Genomic DNA, 19,741 nt, shown 5'->3' on the forward strand with positions numbered 1-19,741 from the left:
CAAAACCCGTGGCTGCCCCACACCTTTGAAGATGTCAGTGTGGAGGGGACAGCCACCAGGAGCCCACTGCAGGGCGGCAGAGCAAGTCAGTGTTGGTGCTCCCTCTTGTACAGCTATCAGCCAAGGAAGAATAATAACAGCTCCATCCACATCAGCCCTCCAGCTGTTAACTCCTGCAGATACACAAATGCTTTGCAAAAGGCTGATGCATTTTACAATTCACAGATACCTAACCAAGACACCAGAGGTACAGGCAACCAGCCTGCATGGCAAAAGAAGAGAGAAATAAGCATAAATTTATCAAAAGCTTTGAGGTACTCTGCACAAACTTACTAACAAAATGTGAAACATAAAGGATAGGCTGATCATGGGCAGAGATGGCATTACTGCTGCTTGTGCTGTCCCTGTTTACTGGATAAACAAAGGACTCCTGCAGATAAACAAAAGATTGTCATTCTAGCACTTTTCCCAGTGCCAGATTTGGAGATAAACACACAGATGAAAAGGGTTTCTTAGAAAAAGCTCGACTGTTTTGGCTCTTGGCACTGGAAATGATAGGGATTTGTGTCAGTGGGGCATTAATCCTTTATAAATGTTTTTTTAAATAATACATGTGCCCTGAAAGAGTATGTGAAGATTGCCTTATCAAACTGAGATCTAAATTTAACAACTTATTTGGGGAAAGGCATCATTTATTAAGCTGTTGCCAACAACCCCTCATTCCCAACACAAGCATCCCCTTCCTGTCTGGCTGAATCTCTTCCAGCCCCAGCAAAGCCCATGCTGTCCTACTGAAGACAAAAACAGGAGATCTGCATGGCCCCAGGGCACTGGGATGGTCTTCCCATGGCTGTGGCCAGGCCAGAGCAGCAGCCCCAGCGTGGGGAATGCCTGCCGAGCCTCCTGTCCACAGTCTTGGTGTGGAGCCCAGCAGCAAGGGAGACTGCAAGCAGCCAGCTGAGCAGTCTTTGCTTCTGCCACCAGCAAGTCAATACACAGAGCAGTGTGCACTAAGACATCCCTGTGCCTTTTGTCACGGCTTTTGTTGTCATCAGCTTTGGCTTCTGAACTTCCAAGCCAGCAAACTCTGTTCAGCACGCTTCTCTTCAGCACCATCCACAGTTTGCCTTCCTAAGCATGCCCCATCCCTCACCAGGTGAGAGGGACACTCCAGGTGACTGAAGCACACCTCGTGTGATCTAGCAGACTACGTCTGCTTTTCAGATGCTGAACCTTCCTCTCCCTCACTGGGGTTGTGGAGTCCTTTAGCAGCAGGCACATGGGGCTGAGGACTACCTGTGCCCACCTTTAGTCCACTTGTAGTTTACTGAAGCCGCAGACCCACACAGATTGATTAAGGTCTGGTGCCACTGGGAATTAATCCAGGTGGGGACATGGCATGGATGGACCTTCTACCTACCACTAAGCCATACTGATGATTCTCCTTTATCTCTGGCATGTCCAGAGGGAACTGGGGCCTCCTTTTCCTAGAGAAGAAGCCTCTGGGCAGAGGTTGCATTTGGGGATCTCCAAGGGCTTGGGCTTTACCCCCACCAGACTGGAGGAAGCGCTAGCCCCGTTTTATTCTCCAGGGATCAGAGCAGTCAGCACCCAGCTTCCTGCAACAAGGAGGGGAGCAGAGCTTTAGGGCTTTGCACTGCAGGACCTAAACCCCTTTCTTGCACCGCTGCAGGGGCTGCCCTGGCCCAGGGCTTGCTGACAGCACCAAGCACCTTGGTTAATTTCCCTGCTCAGTGACAACACTTTTGACAGCTTTTGCTATCAAATGAACAATCTCAGACCCTAAATAAATAAAAATAAATAAATAAATAAATAAATAAATAAATAAAATAAAATAAAGCATTAAAAATAGAGACAGAAAAAGAAAATCCTGACGTGGCCTAATTTGAGGTCTAACACCAAACAAGTCTGCAATAAATTGGAAATTTTCTTCACATAGTAGAGATCAATAAATGTAATTATTTGGACTTAAACCTCATGAATTCTGAAGAGCTTCTCGGATTACTTGGAGAATAAGTGCTATTTTATACGATGTCAAAGCTGATCAGAATAACAACGCTTACAGCAAAGACCCCATCAAGAGGAATGAAACCTTACAGTATCTCACTGCGCCTCACACTTCTTAAAGGAACATTACCAGGGCAGAAATCACGTTAAAAGAATTGATGTCTCCTCTCTCAACTTATTAACAAAGCAAGCCGGGCTTGTAAACCTCTCATTGTTGCAGTCTACATCTCTTATCTTAAACCTAACACATTCTTCAAATTTCATTTGTTTCCCTCGGAGGGTCTGGCAGTTAGCTTTTATGCTTTTCTTTGAGACGGATGGTGAAGTTAGATGGGACCGAGTGGCAGAGATGGGGCCCAAATCCAAACCGTATTTCCACAGACCTGTGTTCTGGGATTTGAGAGGAAATAGGATCAGCACTGAAGTCACCCTTGGTACTGGAAAATTAAAATGTCAGCAGCAAGCTAAGTCAAGCACAGGTTTGGTCTCTTTCCAGGACCTTCTATGTACGCTGGTGTGAATTGGGGTAATTCCACTAAAGTCAAGTTACTGCTCAGCTGGAAAACTGGCATTAGAGGAGAATTTCTCAGGCCTTAGGGTTGAATCCCTTTCACTTCCCATTAATCCTCTGCAGTTCTCCGGCACTGCACAACGTGGCTGCACTGAGCTCACAGCAGTACAGGAGAAAGTCTGAAAGAAATTCATCCCCAGCAGCAGCCTGAAAGCCCAGAAACCTATGCATTTTAACCAGGACTACATTTTGGAGCCAAAATCCCATCCTTAGAGATCAGAGCATTTAGACCGCACTTGCCTCAGATGCAGCAAACAGGATTTTGACCCATTTAGATGGCACCCAACCCCAACTAAGCAGAAAAAAAACAGCTCAGGTAGTGAGCCCAGACCACTCCTTGCTGCCAAACCTACGTGTCCATCCCTGCACACCACTCCCAGGCCCTGGCACCACCACTGCCCCAGGGGACTGATAGAGCTGCTGTTTGGTTAATATTTAATTGGATATAAGACATGATGGCTTCTGTGGTCTCCAAAGGGAGGTGACAAGGCTCCAGAGAGACACTCTGGAAGAGCTGTCCAAAGACTTCATCTGCTCGTGTCCACTTGTCCGCTTCAGCAAGCTTTCAGAGCACTACGGGCTCTCAATCAGGTGGTGCTCTGACTGATGCAGGGTCTGTGATCTACACCCTTCTCTAAATTATTGCCTTTAGGTCCCAGATTCACCAGGGCAAGCTTTTAACTAGGTTCCTCAGCTAGCAGTGTACTCATGGTGACACAAGGCTCAATGTGGGTGCGTACTGCCATTTTTTCTGACATACTTATTTCCACAGTAGCTAGTTTAAAATCAGTAGCAGCAAATACAACATTACAGCCACTGGTAGGGCTCTAGTGCAGATTTACACATATTCCAGGACAAGATCTGAAACACTCAAGCAGAGACCCTGGCTTTTATAGATCTCATTAGGCAAGCTTCATGCCATGCTATGTGTTCTTTTCTGCTTAACTAAAACACATGGGAAAAAGTGCTTCCCAGTCCTTTGGCTAGAGCCCAAAGAAGCTGTCACTCCACACATCTGAAGGCTTCATGTGCAGTGACAGGGGCTGGTCAGCATAGGCATGAAGTTGTAAATATGCCAGCAAGTCTTGCTGGTAGAAACACAGACTCTCTTCAGTTTTCTCTACCTGTGTCAGAGGCATTCCCAAACTAAAATAAGTGACAAAATCCACAAAATCCACTTTTTTTCCTGGTAAAATGGCATCATTGGCTTCATTCATCCTCCCCACCTGGCTGCAAGGACAAAGAGCACATCCCTGTGAGGCGAAGAAAAGGCTGGAAATGCCTGGAATTCCCCACACTTCAGGAAGCAAGATTGAAAAATCTTCAAAGGAAGAGCAGACATGAGGGAGAAGCAAGCTAAGCAGTGCCCATTCATTCCCAGCCACCACAGGACAGGCCTCCACACCAGGCTGCTATTGAAGGTGCAGGCAGAGGAAAGGCAATCAATTTACTTTGTGCCAGAGTATTTATCTACCCCTGGGAAGTCCTTCATAGCTACGATACTGTGGCAGCTGATGGTGACCCTAACATCCCCTCCTCGAGACTGGACATATCTGCACATGTAAGTTTCACTCCTTGGGGCCAACACTCAAACCATCATCCAGGGTTCATAAAGTAGCAAGGCTACGTCCATGCTATCAGAAATCCCATATAACAAGGAGCTCTGTGAAATGCCTGCTGCTCACTGGCACTTGGCTCTGAGATGCATGAGTCTGTATTCAGCTCATTTCAGGTTTCTCATTCAAAAGCAAAACAGAGAATGCTCCTGCTCATTTTAACTTCCTATAGCCTTTAACCTTAACCCTGATGTGCTTGGACGCGAGGAGGTGGAGAGGTCAAGCAGGCATTTCACCCCTGTGATGCTAAAGCTGCCTGGTGTCCAAGCAGCTTCACCTGGCATCTGTTTACCCATTTCTATCAGCAACCTTTTCACTTTCTTCTCCCCAGTGCACACTGCCTGCTGCTTTACATGGTTAGTCGAGAAATTCCTGGTGCCTTGTCCTCTCCCGTGCACTACCGCAGCCTTTAACCACTGCCAGGTGGAGGGGTCCTGCCCTTCAGCACATCAAGGGCACCAAATTTAAGCACTCCAGTCAAACTCCTCCAGTTTTTACTGTGCATTTTAGTAGGGCTGCCCCAGGCAGTTGGTACAGTAGAAGTGGGAACAGCCCCTCCATGCAGAGACAACATGATGAGGGATTTTAGAAGGAAAAAAAAAAAAAAAAAGGAAAAAAAAAAAAAAAAAAAACAGATTCAAAAGAAATGTAAAAGCAAACACAGGAAAGAAGAGTGTCCAAGCAGATAACATTTCTCCATAAAACACTCTGGCAAACGCATGCTGTTACTGGTGTTTCTGCTGGTTGCACTAACTGCTCTTCTGAGTCACCAGCTTATCATCTACAAATGTGCCTGATAAGTCAAACAGTCTGAAATGCTTGGTTACAAAAGCCCTCAGGAAGCGGGAAAACAAATTGGGTAAAGCAAAATTAATGGAAAGGAAAAGCTTTCTGATTTTATTTCAGTTTTAAAAGGAAGAGACCCAAAATGCCACAGATAACCAGACCAGGAACTTCCAACCTTGTGCGCTGCACCAGTTTTACCACATTGATCATATTCCTTCCAGACTTGGGCAAATGCCTCCTGTAATCAGAGAAATGTGAAAGATGGTCCATGACCTGACTGCCCAAAGCAAGCCCTTGACAGCCCAAGGGGAGATGCAGAGCAAAGGTCTCTATTTTTTAATGTGGCTGAGGTGGGAATCGGGTCCAAGGACTGACACAACCAATTAAAACACTCTGATAAAATTAAAATATGACAGCTGATACCCATCATTAGAGATTACATCTCATAGGATATCCACAAGGACGTCCAGCTGTGTGAAAGGGGTCAGCTTTCCCAAACCTTGGAGATGGCAGGAGGGGGGAAGAACATCCCACTTCTCCATATGCACAGTTCTTTCTGTTTCTGTTGTGTTTTTTTTTTTCTTTTTTCATCCCCAAACAAGTAAATTGAGTTTTTCAGCAAATAATGACAGAGCATCATTGGGGGATAGATGTCAGTAGCATCTCTTTATGTGTGTGTTATGCTCTCCTTTCTATTATTTCTCTTCTACATCTACTGTTTCAACCTGTCTGCATTACAGACAGATACTGCGTTTTGTTCTGCGGAGATCATTACATTTGTAATTGGAAAGCTCAAGAAATTTTTCCCTAACCCCTTTTCAGGAACAGCTGACAATAGAAACTTTGGTGTTAGGCTGTCATTCAGATTCTGGGAAAGGAGATACAGCTATGGAAACAACCTAGATTTTTTCCCTTTCTCAAAGTACAATTAAGAGCTGGCAAAGAGGTTACATTTAAAACCCTGAGTAACTGGGACCAGGGTGAGCACAGCAGTGGTAGACAGAAACAGATGTTCTCATTGAGTGAGGTGCAATCTTACATCCAGCTGATGTTTAAATGCAGATGATTTTCTTCTTGCTGTCCACTGTAGGCCACTTCTGCTCCAGGGTTCAGCTGAGAAGGAGAAATGTCCTTCAGCAGGGGAGTCTCCCATCCCTGTGATGCTGAAACCACAAGCACAACTGTTTCATGGTGTCACCCCTCTCTGCGTTGTACCACATCATATAAATGGGGATTGTTTGCATCTGGCATCAATAGTTGCCATTTTGCCCTGTTGCTGTGCAAAGCATGGAAGGGGCAACTTTAGCTGAAGACAGGGTCTGGTGGGTGCTCTTGTTGTGCCAACAGCTGTATTTCATCAGCCTAAGTAATCGCAGTAACCATTAGTAATAGTGATGTGTATTTGGTATTCCTTCCATTACTGGTTTCACCACCTGCAGCTAAAAGCCTCTGAGGGTATCAGTGGAAAAACAGAAACAGTGGAGTATGGAGAGGATCCTAATGGAAAGGTCTGCCCCAGGGGAGGTAAGGCAAAGAAATTCTCCTGGGTATAAAAAGGAAAAGGTGGAATGGAAACAAAGGTATAGGAAAGTTTTCAGCTTTATGAAGAAAAAAAGAAAAAAAAAGGAAAAAAAGAAAAAAAAAGAAAAAAAAAGATTAAATTAGGGCTTTAGAGCCATTTTTATGCAAACTAAATTGAAAATTGAGGGAAAAGAGCTCTCTGCCTAAATGTGGTGGAAGAACAGTGGAAATACTTAAAGACTTCTGTATGGCTGAAATGTAGCATACAGACTGAATTGAGGAAAAGAAGAAAACATTACATAATAACAGAGAATTTTCTAATGGGAAAAAAATATGAGAGACATTATGTAATAACAGAGATTTTTCTAATGGGAAAATATAAGAGTTTCATCAGGAAACAGAAGAGAGGGGAAGTGAGAAAATCTCACTGCATCACTGGCCAGCTTAGAAATCTTCTCCAATACCTGTTGTATTTGTAATTTCTCATTAAAAGTCCTGTCCACTTGAAGGATAGCGAGCCACAACTTGGGCAATGTTCCCACTGTCTCTTCAAACCAATTTGAAGCCCAAGCTGCAACCCGTTGTGCTGTACTTATTTATCACATGTTTACAGCAGCCTGCCACGCGTGCTGAGCAGTTTCCAAACACTGAGGAAGGATGGAGCCAGCTCTCAAAATATCATATGCTGAATATAAGCAGAGAAGATGACAGAGGTTAAGAGAAGAATAACAATTTGCAATTTAGGTTTAAAACTCATCTTTAAACTCAGGCCATCGCTTTGGCAATGTAAAGATGACTTCACATAGTCAAAAACGCAACCTACTGTTAATTTATGGCTCCTCCACATTTCCAAGAGAGCAAAAAGAACTTTTTCTGTAACTGAAAACAATCCCCAAAGTACAGATCTTTTTGGTTCAGAGTGAACAACCCAGCAGAAATGTGTCTCCAAAAGGATGCTAAAAGTAGAAAGAGCAGTGCTAGCATGCGTCCAATGTTTCTACACATCTTTGGGTTTTTCTGCCTTCAGGTGTGCCCTAGGCAGACTTTCTAGCTGTTTAGCTAGGATTTCTGCTTTGCCGGCAATGCCAAGATGTGTTCTTTGTGCTCAGAACCTGTATGATGTGTTACTCCCTCCGGGACCAGAGAATGCTGAGTTCACATCAAGACAGGGCTAAGGGGATGATCTGCATTAGGCACACAGCCCCCAGTGGGCTGTAGGCTCCCATGCAGATGATAAACTCGCTCTGATGGTAAATGCACCCTGATGTCAACAAGCAGGAGGACATCAGCTTGCACACAAGCATCCAGACATGCTGGCTCTTCACCAGAGCCACTGGGAGGAGGGTGTACAGACATCACATAAGGCTGATGTAAAGTCCACATGGATCCTGTTCACCTTCCTATGGAAAGGGAAGGAATCTCTTGGAAGGGACCATCCCTTTGGGGGATGGAAGGGATTGAAGGGACCATCCCAACACCACACCATGCCCAGCCCTGCCCTGCAAGGTTGGCCCTTGCCTCCTAGCTCAGCAAGCTGTGACACTGTCCTACCGTGGCCCAAATCCCATCACACCAAGCAAATCTGCATGACCAAGCCCTGTCTCAGAGTATTTTTCTAGCATATGCTGCTGTAGCACGTGTGGTTGTCAGCCTGGGATCCTTGACAGGAAACCAAAGAATTTCACTGTGTTCTCTAATGTAGTGATTCATCTTTTCTCAGGTTTCATCTATTATTAATTGTTATTATTTCTATAATTTGTTAAGCACTTACAGCATATTTCTACATGCACAAGTCTAAATTATGGCCCTGCACTAAGAGGCTGTATTTTAAATAGACAGATTTTCTCACAAACTGCTGTGAGCTCACCATCATTTCTGCAATATTTACAGTGTGTCTTAAAGGCCTACCACCTAGATCTCTGGCTTTCTTTTTTATTTTTCAAGACATTTCTTCTCCATGTGTTTGCAATGAGATAAAACAGACTTAGAAACCTAATGAATCTTTGAGAAAAAAAAAAAAAAAAAAAAGAAAGAAAGAAAAAAAAAAGCACTTTCAGTGTTTTTTTTTTATTAATCATATGATTTCCCAGCCGATCGCATGATATCTGAAGAACTATGGCAGTCTCATGAGAAAACCTGATGAAAGCTGATAGCAGTGAAATGGGAGCACTGCTGAAGCACGATGAAAGGAAATACCCCATGTTTGATCGATGCAGTCATGTTTCCTATGGCGCAGTTCATGCTACGTGAGGGTGTGTAGAGGTAATGCTCTCTGGTATCTGCACTACACCCTCCGTCAGCCCACATGCTGTGACTGATCTGGACAGATCCACATCCATGGCTCTGGGCTGGGGGGGACCAGCCCCAGGGGGTTCCTGCCCACCCTCACCGGGTGACCACGGCATCTCAGGATGCGTGCAGTCCTTGTGCTCTGCGAAGCAAAAAATGACCCAAGCTCTGAGGCAAGAAGCACGCTCATGAGTAGGTGTTTTAACTTATTGCCTTCACAGTCCCTGCGCCAACTATTGGAGTTTCTGGTTCAGAGGTTCCCTTTAAATGTAATGAGTAGAGGAAATTATTTCCATGGCCACAGACTGGGCCTGCTATGCTAAAATGTCCAGAGCAGAAAAGGAGCTTGTAGCTAGGAGTAATGATGAATGTGAAAGCTGAGGTCAAAGAACGATATTGCAGCGGCTCCGTGCATCACCCATGGGATGCGGGAGTTCTTTCAGTGCCTGGAGGCAGGAAAAGCACTCACACCACAGTGCCTGTTCCTGCTGGCCAAACAGCCCAGCATAGCGCCTCTCGCTCTCCCAGCCAAGAGTGGTACTATAAATGAGGCAGGAGAGAGACCTGTGGTTATTTATCGTTTTAAAATGAACTGGGAATATTGATTATTTTTCCCCCTTTCTTTCTGAAAACTCGATTAAGTCGGTATAACAAACAGCTCTGCTAATGGGCCGTGTCAGTAACTGATGTCCATCCTGAGATGAAATGAACTGCATCCTGCTAGGCTTGTTTCACCCCATTGCTTCCTGCTCCAGCAGCAGTCCATGTACTGACTCGTGAAGCCTTTCCAGACTCACTCCTGCAGGGTTCCTTGGTCAAAGTGTGTGTCAACATTTTTTTCTGAAGGTCTGTGGTGCATGTAATGAGCCGAGCTATGTTCTTGCATCTGGCAAAGACTCCTGATCTCATTTAAATAGTGCAGGGCAGCTGAACACCTGCCAAAGGCCTAGAACTTTTCATGGGCAATCCCTTCCTGCAGATACTCTACTCCTCATGCTTTAAGGCACCTCAGAAAAGTCATCCCCTTTCACCCTGAAATTCATCCCCAGCCACCAACTCTTTGGTGCCCACACTGCAGTCCCGTCACAGAAATTGGTCAATGTTTTCTGAGCCCAGAAATGGCACTAAACAGAGTGGCCATGTGCCTAACAAAGCTACGAGAGGTGAGCAGGCTCATTGTCCTTCTCTAACTCCTGCCAAAACCTCCCAGAAGCATATCTGCTGGGTTCCTTCACATAGCTGTGACTTCAGGCCTGTGTTCAGCATCCTGGAAGGGAAGCAACTGTCAGCCTCATAGAAAAAAAAAAAAAAATATATATATATATATACACACACACACATATATATATATAAATATATAATATATATATAAATATAAGATGCTTCGTGGCATGGACTGGCTTTGTACTGTCCACAGCTGCCCCAAGGCCTTCCGCTGGTTTGTGATGTGAGGCTGGTGGAAATGGACACAACCACAAAAAGAATCACAAGCTGGGGGTGTTGCTTGCACACCTAAAATTTGGCACGAGAACCAAGGGCCTGAGGGAAGCAAGGAGCACCTGGCTACCCTTCCTCATGACATTACGGGGGACAGAAGCAGAGAAATGGGTGCCAGGCTGAGCTGGTGGGGCTGAGGTTTTCAGTCATTTCTCTGAAAGAATTACAGAGAATGGCCTTGCATATAAATTACAGGAACATACAAACCAGGGCTTTCTGTCTCTGTCAGACATCCCTCGATAAGCAGTTGTGAAAAATACAGCAGCCACACAGTAATAAAAAACAGGCTTACATTTGTCACCTCATTGAATCCAGAACAACACATATAAAATACGATGCATCCTTTTCCAGGAGGCAAAGTCTTCCATGGCACCTTTGGGCCAGGTTCAGGCTCAGTGAAGCCTCTGGAGGCAGGTATAAGTTACTCACACACCAGATACTTCCACTAGCACGGTGTTCAGTGAATTCCCTTGCCTGCAGGGATTTGGCCTGCAGCCATTTCCATCCCGATGGTGCCAAATTCTGCTGTCTTCAGCGAGAACCCTGAACACATTCTCAAAGGCAGAGTTTGGCCTAAAAGTCAAGATTAAAATCCTTTGAATGCAAATATTTACCAAGGAATGCATAGATTAGGTCCCTAATTTATCATTTAGGAAGTGATGCTCAGGGCTCAGAAAGCATGGAGACCTTCCAAACTCACTGAAAGAACATTTCTCCTATATGTCTTCAGCTCTGTCAGCACCAGAAAAAGATGCTCCCTGGATTAAGTTACATGGCTAACTGGCCTGCTTTACTCCAGGGCAGTGTGTCTCCCTCAGGGGACTGATCATCACTGAATGATACCTGAGAAACACTTGTGTGTGCTTAATTTTGGTTTCCTATGGGTAAGGCTTCATGCTGTTATCTCAGACATTGCAGTGCTCCTCAAAGAAATACAATGGAGATGATTTCTATGATTTTAATAGAAAAGGGTTTGAATTCCTTGACCATATATTTCAATCACATATTCACAAATGCTTCAGCAATGTTAATTAGATCAAGTGGAGAAATAGTTATGTAAAAATCACTTCAAACAAAAATCCAAGGCTGTCCAAGACTACACAGAAACTGACGGATGACCTCCATTGCACTTGACACCCACTCCCCACATCACTCGGACCCTGAAAGTCCCCAGTGCTTCCATACCCTAAGATCAGACCCATGTGTCCCCTGCCTTAGCCACGCATCCTTCAAAGGACCTGCTGGGGATGGAGAGAAACACACTTCTCTGGGGAAGAGAGGCATCAGAACATGTCAAGGCCAGGAAGGTGGGAACACTGGACAGGTGTTTCTAGAAATTTTTATGAAAGTTCAGTTTTCCATTTGAGTAAATATTTGTGTCAGTACACAATCACAGATGTCTTCCTCCAGCGCTCCCTGGTAATGCCATCATTCATATTCCTCTGCACTCTGCTGTGTTTGATGGTTAAGAGCCTCCACAGGCTCCTCTGCACGTACCACTGAAAAGGGGTTACTCCATGCTCTGGCAGAGAGATGGCATTGTACTGTGTATATTTACATTTTTTAAAAAGATATTGCTAATGCATTTCAGTAATGATAATTTTAAAAAAAATAAATAAATAAATCTTTCTAGCCATTACAGTAATGGCTTTGAGCTAATTGCTTGCATTTGCACTCCAATATGGTACTCCCCTCTCTGACTCATTTCCATTTTTATGCAGATAAGCTCTAATCAGCTTGCTTACTAGACTTTTATCTCCCAGCTCTTAAGGACCAGCTGTTGCCTGCCTTACTCACTCAGGTAGGAACTTGCTCCATGGACTGCAGTATGGCCACTTCTGGAGGAAGATGCTTCTTAGCACAGGTAAAATTTCCAGACTCCATCTTACGCTAGATAGGCTGTGCTGGGAGGTGCTGGGTGTGTTCAGTCTCTGAGGAGGCCCGCCCTAGGTGCTGCAGGCAGACAAAGAGGTATGAGAATCTGCTTTCACACAGGGAGCCTGGCCTTCGTGGTGGGGTGACCCTGTCCCCGAAGCCACCAGCTGGTGAAGCATGAGGTGCTGGTTGCCATATTAGCAGGCCACGTTCTCCACAACGACCTGTGCTACACTTGGCACAAATCAAAAAGGGGGGCCCAAGGTTGCTTTAAATTCTTTTGAATTTCCCATTCGACGAGTTATTGGATCCACAGGAAAAAGATAAAGGTATGAAGCTAGAAACTTGTTTGGCAAGCCTACAGATAAGAAAGCCTGTTCCATAATGGATAAGCTGAGGCCGCAGCCTGACAGGATCCATAGCAGCTGGCAGTCCTGCTGCAGTAACTGTGGGATGACTTCTTTTCTCTTGAGCACCGAAGCAAAAAAAATGTGGATAGGACATACATTTTGGAGTCACCTTCGAGCATTTACTGATGAACACAGTGACTGATTCTGGTCAAGGACTGTTGCACTTTTCACGGGGAGCACAAAGCCTATCAGAAAGTGTCGGCTGGCTAAATGCTGTAAAGCTGCCTCTGCTCAGAGAACACTCATACCAGCGTGGAAAAACTGCGAATGAAAAGCAACAGCCCTTGAACACATGGGAGGAGAACTCTGAAACATGTGGGACGCTGATCTGCAAAGGAGGGGGAGATACTCCACCGCCTGCCTGAAGTTCACGTGCTCTTTTTCCATACACAGTCAGGCCACACAGAATCAGAAGGCAGGAAGGAGGACCTGCCTGAAATGAAGGTGCACATGATACTGGTATTTTTTCTTCTCCAGGGTGATTTCTGTGGGGTCTTGGCAGTCTGGCATCTTTTACTGTCTGTAAAGCAGGGATACATATGGAGTCTATCAGTTATAACTAATTCATGCCTTCCAAAGACCTCCAAGTACCCAAGCCTATGTAAAGCATTGTGACTGAATGCAGAAATAACACAATTTGTCATTTTTGTGGGTTTTGTTTTCTGTTTTTGTTTGTTTGTTTTGTTTTGTTTTCTCTAGAGGTCTCTGAACCTTTCAGCACTCACAGAAATCATCTTATAATTTCACCCATCCAAATAAGCCATGGAGCCAGAGGGGTGAATGTTGTCAGATTTTTGACTCTGCCCAATGGCAGCCAGAGACCTAATGAAACACATTGTTTTTCATTGCCCTGCCCAGCACACATGAAACACAGACAAAGTACAGGAAATGTGAACTGTACAAGTGTAAGTCTTCTAGCCAAGGATGTAACTCTGCTCATGAAGGCACTGTTTTTCACAAAAGTCTCAACAAGATCTGGTGAAATGTCCATTGCAATTGTCCTTTTACTCTATCTGCTTTTATCAGTTCCACCAATAGCAGAGAATTATTAACACCTTCTGAGCACCTGTGTTGCATCTCTACTTGGCCACTGTGAAGTCCTAGTAGCTACCATGGGGAGGGGATCTGTTCTTGAAATACCTGTCCATGTCTCTGTCAGACGTGAAGCTCAGGCTTGGGCTTGAGTTCTCATAGCCAAATGACCACACTCAGGTGGATATGTAGCATGTTTTTTCTGTCAGGGGAATTTCCAGTGACGCCAGAAGAGCAGGGTTTGTTCTGGTCACCTTCCCTTTCCTTTCAGCAACTCAGCTGTTTGTATTACTAGCAATATATTCCTAATATCCCGTGCTATACTCAATATTCTCCCCATCTATTTGCACATTATTTACCAGTTCTTTCCTCCTTCACATTCATTCATGACTTAGAAAAAGCCTTCCAGTCCTTCTTCAGGCAAAACACCCACAGATGTCCCCGGGAACTTTGTCCAAAGGTTGCGGTGTCTGCTTCAACACTGGACATAAACTACATGACTGTACTCCTGAAGTGCAATTACTTTATTCCTGTGCCCAACTGCAAGCATGTGACCTTTTTTTTTTCCACTTGTGAACCAGCTAAGGGAGAAATTAAATGAGTATCTCATCGATCTACATTCCCAACGCAGAGTTTGCTGCTCCAGGTCCCTAACTCTGTATCTCAGCTTCTATCATATATCAGGGCTCTTGCTGCAACAACGGCACAACCATTCTTAAATTAGCTTTCCTTGTTGGTGTTTAAATGAAAAGAGACATCTAATTTGTGAGTGAAAACATTTGTCATTTCTTAGGGGGATCCAGACACACAAAATACAATTAACATCTCTGAAGAACGCTACACAGAGGTTCAGAAGCAGCTGACAGGGAAAATGAAATGAAAACAAATAAAATCAGTTGTTCTAATACCATAACTCGAGTGGCAAGTGTAATCTTCTCCTTTTATCTGAGGTTGGAATTGCTTTCCTGCAACAGCTTTCATTATGAAAATGTGGCACTTCTCAGCACCAGAATATTAAGACAACACATGCCCACAGGGGCCCAGATCATTTTAACGAGGAACAAACAATACAGAATGCAGCTTTTATGTTTTTTCTGAGCTAACACCTGCTTTGCAGCAAATGAACAATGGTAATGATAAGCACGACAACTCACACATATCTAGGCTGAGATGCGTGTCGCTGGCATCTTTCTCTTCCTTCCAGCATAAGAAGGGTCTGGTGATCAGTGTCATTTTTAGGGTAGCCAAAACCCTTGGCCGTGGGCTGAGGACAAGGTCTGTGTTTCTTGGAGATGTGAATCTTGTGGGGTGGTCCTGAGCTTCCCAAGGGACTGAGGGACCTTCGGTAACCTGACAGCTTTACAGGTGTGGGGAGGAGGACACAGCAGGGGCACCGAATGATTTGCATATTGGTGATCCTGCCTGAGACAAGGCAATGGGCTCCAGGACCTTTCTGCAGCACTACCAGCTCTGTATTTCTGTGGAGCTATGAGCTAGACCTGCTGCAGGATGGCACTGTTGCTGCACAGGGGATTCCAGCTGGGGTATGGGAGGAGGAGGACTACCCAGTTGATTAAAGGCCTGGAAATTAAAGGCCAAAAGCATGAGATGTGGGAGAGCCAGAGGCACAATTAACCTGGTAACCACAACAGAAATATTACTGTAGAACAAGCCCAGAGAATTTGCAAGTAGCATCTCCAGAGAATCTAAGCAAATAACATGATCTAAGGATTATTTTTCCTCTAGTTTAGGACTGAATCACAGTTTTTGATATGGCCAGTAGGGTGACTGCCATCACCTAGGTAGTGACTTGCACAGGATTTGCAAGGCTATAAAGCCCGGACACTTGGAAAGGGCTCGTTCTTGGAGGAAACTCATGCAGCTGAGAAGGCAGCCTGTGATCCAGAGCTTCCTTTTCATGTCCAGACCCTAGAGCTTACAGGTCTCTTACAGACTTCATGCCCCCTGCTCACGCTATAAAAAGGGTCATACTTTTAAGCTGTGGAAGTTCCCCGGTTCAGTCCCTGGTGTTAGCCAGCAGAGCAGGCATCCCAGGCACATTGCTGCTGTGTTATTTTTGTTCTGGGGATGAAAAGAGGATTAAAATCTTCAGAGCTGCCATCTCAGATTCTTTTGGTAGGAGTCTGCTCATTTATGCAAACAAAACCTGCAAAGCTGGAAGGAGATTGACGCATAAGATTTAGAGCAAAGTATGGAATAATGATGCTGTGTTTTGCCAGATAGCAAATCTATGTGCTTCTCACTTGGCAACCAAGCAGAGACCTTAAAGAAGATGGAGGAGAGCAAAAAGGATGCCACAATTCACCCACACTCATTGAGACGGAAAGGATAGAAAGACCCTCAGGGCCTAGAACTGACAAGATAAAGAGGGAATATAAATAACTTCAATTAAGGACAGGTTTTGAAAATAAGTCTAATGATTTCTGTGCCTTCATGTTATTTCTATTTCCCTTAGGCACCCTGCTGTATTTGGTGGGGTGGCATCAAAAGTAACAGAAGACAACGAACACTATTTTCCTGTTGCAGGACTCTCTGGTTTTCCTCCCTCAGTTTCCTTGGAACAAAATCTTGACACTTCCATTCTCCACAGCCCGTTCTATTTCTCCCTTCTCAGAAGCGGATTTCAAGGTTTTCTGGTTATATAAATTCTAACAAGGAAACTAAAGTAGTGGAACCCACTTCTGAAGCATGCACTATAGACGGCAGCTCTCTCTCTCTCCCCTTCTCCCTCTCTCTTCTCCTTATTAAGGTAGGAAACCCTTTGTTCCTTTTGGAAAATTATACAAAAATATCTTTGCAAGACACGGGATGCATTTTTACTTGGTCTCACAAAAATTATCACTCAGAAATGAAGATCTGTTTCAGGACTGCACACTGAATATCTACATGTAAACCAGAGAATTTCAGGGATAATTTTGGATTTCTCAGAAATGACTTGAAACAGAATTTTTTGTAAAAAGACCAACTCTTGCATGTGCTCTGTTCAGTACGCCAAGAACTTATTAACTTTGCTTTATCCATCACAAGATATGACATAAAAGAAAGCATGCCACAGCTTAAATGAGGGGTGTGTGTTCTGTAAAAAAAGTCAGGCTTCGTGCCATCACCCACCCGTGCTCCCACTCCCCTCATGTCCCAGTTTGCCTCTCCTTTCTACCAGGGACCAGATCCTGCCCAGAGCACCAGGCTACACAGATGAGCATCCATTAGCAAAAAAATTTAAAAATGAAAATAAAAAATGTGGCTGAAACCAAATCATTGCTAGTGGCTAGCAAGCTTTGCATTAATTTTGTGTGGGCAAGCTCAGTCCTGACAGAGCATGACAAGAGTAACAGCCCTAGATTTTGAGAGCCTCTCCGTAGCAAGACCGGAGCACATAATATGATTGCAGAAGTTGTTGTATATTCATGGGCTGTCCCAGGAACGTGCGGCAGTGCCGTTTGGTGGGAAGATGGGCCTTCAGCTTCCATCCAGGCTTTTCACATTTCTCTGAGGGTAGAGCAAGGGAACCAATTAGCACTAACGATGGCAGAGGTGATTTAGTGATATGGACACTTGTGTATATGAAAATGACGGGTGCTGTCAGATCGGTGGAACATAAAAATCATTCCTGGAGCAGCCCAATTGTGCCAGTTAGCTAGAGGCATCAGGTGCCCAGAGAGATGAACTGCAGATCCTGATGTAAATTTAGCACGATGAGCTTTTTTTAATTTGGCTTATTACTCTGCTGTACAGCTCTTATCCAGAAAAGCATTGAGGTACACACATAATTCACAGCACAGCCACACCCTGTCGTGCGGATACCTAAAATTATGTGTGCTTATCTGGATTGCTAGATGAAAAGCGAGGAGCACCACATGGTTATCTCAAGCACCCAAAACCCTTGTGGTCACACATCCCACAAAGCCAACGTGCTTACAGAAGAAGGAAGTATTCAGAATCCTTTAGGAGCTATAAATGATAGGATGGTAACTGCAAAGCCACATATATATATCTGGTAGGTACATCTCCGCATAGTTAAGTACATACACAAATACTAACTGCATCAGCATTTGTCAAATACATACCTACATAGATTGCTCTCTCCTTCTCTTCAGTTTCTTAGGTCACTTTGAATCACTGAAGTCTCAGAGACGCAGCTGGATTCAGGGCAATGGGGGATGGAGAAATCAAAACTTGTCATTTTTAACTTTTACAGTTCCTAGAAGAATTTGTCTCATCTTTCTCTCTTCACTGCCTTTCTTTTCACTTTTAGATCCTTCACCACTGTACGAATTTTCAATAGGCACTCCAAGAGCTGATGCTTTCCCTCCGAGTGAGGCTGCTCACAGATTTTCTGTGCTGACTGTCACCGTCTCTTCCATCTGCCTTTCAGAAAAAGGAACTTCAGCTCTTTCACAGTCCCACACTGGCACTCATGGGTACTCATCTACTTGCATCATGACTCTGCAAAATTACCTCTGTCTCATTAAAATATCCTAGAAGTACCCACAGACAGCACCCTCGTCTGTATCCATAGGTTCTGAAACTACTGAAGACTCTGTAAGATGCCAGGCTCATGCAGAATTTATAAAACAGAGTAAATAGAGTCAATGCTCAAGGGTCTGTGCCAGGCCAACAAGCATCATCCCTTCTGGCCTGCAGTTGCAAGGCCAGGCATCTTGAATTCCCTATTGCCTCGGGTACACCTGGGAGGACTGGGCCATTAATTAGTGCCTTTTGTAGGGAGGATTCTGTTCCTTTTGCACCCAAACCAAGAAGAGCACAGCTTATCAAAACTGAGAATGCCAACAGCATCGCAAGGCACAGTGAGAAGAGGGAAAGAAATCATTGCTGAGAGCTGTGGAGCTCCCACGGATCTGTTGTGCAAAGCTCATTTTTTAAAGATTGGAAACGAGTGCAGGGAAGTCTCTGAGCTTTAGGCTAGCGGATCTGAATACATAAAGGGGAGCATCTTTTTATTCATTTAATTTCTACAGTTTCTTTGAAGTCTTAGTGGAAGATTTGGATATAAAGAGATGTATCTGGTTTGCTCACTCTTTTCCTCAATAAAATCAATTCAGTAGACAAACGATTATGGTTTATCCTACCTACGTGTTTAAAAATGCTCTGTATTATGGGGCACCTATAGTTAATAGAGCTGGGACATCTCAGCCATAACAGACAAATTTAATTCAGATAGCACACTATAAATGCAACTACTTTACTTTCAATGTGGCCATCCATGATGCGGGGAAGTCGAGTTGCATCTTTGTTTTTTTATGAGCTATAAGGAAGTCTCAGAAGATGGTTTCAGATACCAAGCTTTTTAGGTTAGAATTATTCCATGTTATTTTCTTTAGTCATGAAGAGTAACCAGCAATTGGATTCCTTGTTTCTTTTCTCTGCTAGAGAAATTCAGGACTGCTGTACAATAGAAGAGTTTATATTGACTTAAATAATAGCAAAATTATGGTATTACAAGAGTCAAGAGAATAACAATGGGGGAAGACAGTGTTAAACTGGTCTGGTTGCATTCATTTAAGTCTTTTCAGTACTGGGCTTTGCAGATGAAAAGGGGTTTTGCTAAATGTTCAGCATCGCTCTCTTCAAAGCAGCTGCAGCAGCAGCAGACACGTCCCACTTACCAGGAACACTAAATTTCCTCCAGCAAGATCAGGAATGCCAAAACCAATATTGTGGCTGCTCCCAGGTTGGAAAATAATATGAAAAGAAAAGGGAAAAAAAATAAATGAATACAAGAAAAAGGCTGCTTTTCCTATTTGCTTGTTTGTGCTAGTATTGACAAACGCTGTCATTTTTCCAGCCTTTTTTGCACTGCTCTGAAAGCGAAGCCCAGAAAGGCCAAGCTTCTTCAGTGTGCAGATCTTTCATGGGGTTACTGCTTAGCAAGAGCCAGCTGTGGGGAAGTGTGTACAGGGTGTGCAAGCTCCTCTCCTCACATGCTGAAACCTTTCATTGCCCAAGGACTGCGCTCCCTGAGGGATGCTGGAGGAGTGGCAGCTGGGTGGAGACATTTTCCTGAGTACAACCCAATGGAAAAAACAGACCTTTAGTTATAAAATGTGCCCCAGTACTTAGTGAAGAGGAGAAGG

The 19,741-nt window shown here is 44.3% G+C and overlaps 1 long non-coding RNA gene across 3 annotated transcripts; it reads right to left on the reverse strand.

Annotated features, from left to right (window-relative positions):
* Window positions 1-13,384: 13,384 nt before the first annotated feature.
* On the reverse strand, window positions 13,385-18,452 carry LOC106016147 (uncharacterized). Of its 3 annotated transcripts, none has more exons than XR_011808178.1 (3): window positions 18,105-18,452; window positions 17,714-18,010; window positions 13,385-17,135 (listed from the first exon to the last, which is right to left on the reverse strand). It is a non-coding gene; the product is annotated as an uncharacterized lncRNA (long non-coding RNA). The 3 variants fall into 3 exon arrangements; XR_011808177.1 differs by having other exon boundaries at window positions 13,385-15,800; window positions 17,714-18,014; XR_011808176.1 differs by having other exon boundaries at window positions 17,714-18,014.
* Between the last annotated feature and the right edge of the window lie 1,289 nt (window positions 18,453-19,741).

The sequence above is a fragment of the Anas platyrhynchos genome, chromosome 3 (assembly GCF_047663525.1).
Source record: "Anas platyrhynchos isolate ZD024472 breed Pekin duck chromosome 3, IASCAAS_PekinDuck_T2T, whole genome shotgun sequence".
Classification (NCBI taxonomy): Eukaryota; Metazoa; Chordata; class Aves; order Anseriformes; family Anatidae; genus Anas; species Anas platyrhynchos.